This window comes from Saccostrea cucullata, unplaced genomic scaffold, assembly GCF_032062105.1.
Source record: "Saccostrea cucullata isolate Sc308-1 unplaced genomic scaffold, CSIRO_AGI_Scuc_v1 ctg13499, whole genome shotgun sequence".
NCBI lineage: Eukaryota > Metazoa > Mollusca > Bivalvia > Ostreida > Ostreidae > Saccostrea > Saccostrea cuccullata.
In genome coordinates, this window is record NW_026920281.1 from 7764 (window position 1) to 9943 (window position 2180).

The 2180-nt window shown below is 29.4% G+C and overlaps 1 long non-coding RNA gene across 1 annotated transcript; it reads left to right on the forward strand.

Annotated features, from left to right (window-relative positions):
- The first annotated feature begins 728 nt into the window (after positions 1 to 728).
- LOC134246145 (uncharacterized) lies at positions 729 to 1868 on the forward strand. The gene is made up of 2 exons (XR_009987583.1): positions 729 to 792; positions 1453 to 1868. It is a non-coding gene; the product is annotated as an uncharacterized LOC134246145 (long non-coding RNA).
- Positions 1869 to 2180: the final 312 nt, after the last annotated feature.

A 2180-nucleotide genomic window follows, 5' to 3' on the forward strand; every position in this document is an offset into this window, starting at 1 on the left:
TTTAAGATATATGAGATATGAGGAAAGAAGTTTTACGAACGGATGGACCAGTGTAAGTATATATGAACTTCTTTTAAATTAGAAAGTGCGAATAATAACATTTAAAAGGAAAGAAGAAATATTCACAGAAGAATTTCTTTTAACAATCGCTAGTAATTTCGAACGACTTCAACATTGTGCCATTTGCTAATTTGTAAGGTGAGTAATCTTGTGAGATAAATGATATTAATTGTGATATTTTAGTAAATTTAAACATTTTATGTTGTAATTAAAATGATTTTGGTGCAAACTAGGTTTCAACATAAAAGTATACTTTTATACGTATTTGTCATAGGAAAAATTCTCGTACAATTATCTTTTGACTTCTTATGGTATTTTAGGGATGCTTTAAAATACCCGAAAGATCAAGAAAATATTATATCTTCAATGTACATTTCATAGCTTATTTTGTAATAGAATAGCACACAGGCACATTTATTTACAGGAAAAAAATATGTAAAAGCTGATTTAACTCTCACACAATGGTTGAATTTGTCTGACTTTGCAATTTCTTTTCATTCAAATGTATCGCTTCTTTTCCAGGAAAACAACATTATATAATATTTATCTATTTCTAGTAATTCTATTTATGTCTTTTCCCAAAGAAAAGAAATTGGAGGGTCATTGTGCCTGTAGTATATAAATGTTTGAAGATAGCAACCCTGAACAGTTCAGTCTGTTTCATAGAGCTTTGTGTATCTTTATATTGGAAGAGTTTTTGATTGGTTGTCTTCGTTAGCAACTGAAAGACAGGTACTGTACACGTTCATATTTCCATTTCATTTCACATTATTAGTATAAACAAAATTAGTTATATTATTTGAATATTTTATTTCTTCATCTCTATCATTTTTTGTTGCTTCAATTTTTAATACATTTTTCTTTATTCTTTTTTTTTCAGTTTGTTCATAATTTATGTAATATTTTAATGTGCAATAACATTCTTCTTAGGGATAGGCTTCGAATTTGTATAATCGCTTGTTTCCTTTGTTCGTCAATTTGGAATTCTGATTTCATACAATCTGATCCGTTTTTTTTTTCAATTTAGCCTTTTAATATCTTGAAGTTTTATGTAATTTTCCTGATGTGTACTACTCTTTGGATGGAATTATTTGTAGGTTCAAAATTTATTGTATTAATTTTTTTAGCCTTTGTTGCGAAGTTCTCTTTATGTAAGACATTTTTAATTACATCCTATTGTTACTTGTTTTAAATTGTTCAAGCATTTGTCTGCTTTACTCTCCTACCAGAATATAGTATTGATCGCCGCACCCATTGCTTCGGAAACATATACTTGAGGATTGGTTTCTTATGATAAATTCAACGGACATATCGAAAAGTCAACAACGTTTTATTTTTAGGAATGTGGTCAATATTTGCAAATTAATACCTTATGTCAATTACATGTTGCAGTTACAAGGAAGAAAAGAAAGGAAATGGATAAACACAGTGGCAAGAGTTCAGGCGACTCCAAGGAGAAAAGGGGTGCAAAAGAGGATGGTGGGAAGGTTGAAGGTTCTGGAGCTGCTAAAAGCGCTACTGGAAAACATCCAGAAGAAACTCGACAATGTGATTCCATCCTTGGCTCAATTGGTAGTCATAAAAAGTGAATCAAACATGATGCGAAGATTTCCTATAGAGATGGGTGTTGAAAAAATCTGAATTTCTTTTTAATAAATTGTCTTAACATTCGTGGATTAAAATAAAGTAAAGAAGAGGAATAGCACATTATACTTATTAACAAACAGTTAACATTTTCTTTCTATTTTCTCTTACTATTTTGAATAATTTGAATATTACAAATAAAATTTAACTCAAATTTGTGCAAATGGCGTTTGTCAATTATTTTTCATAGTTATTCAATTTACATCGGAAGACCCCTCTGATTGTTCTCACGGATAAATTAAATATTTCTATTGCCATTAATTCTTGAAGTTCCTCACATTACACTGTAACAATCCTTAATTTCCTTCTCGATTTTCTGCCACGAAGAGAACTTGACTGCAATGGTGTAAAAAGCAAAATATGTTAAGAATCGCTTTGTGTTTCATCGTATAAACAATATTTACTAATTGAATGTAATTAAGTACTTTCTTTCAAGACACGAGTAGTTTAAGGTTTTAAATCAAATGCTTAAATTA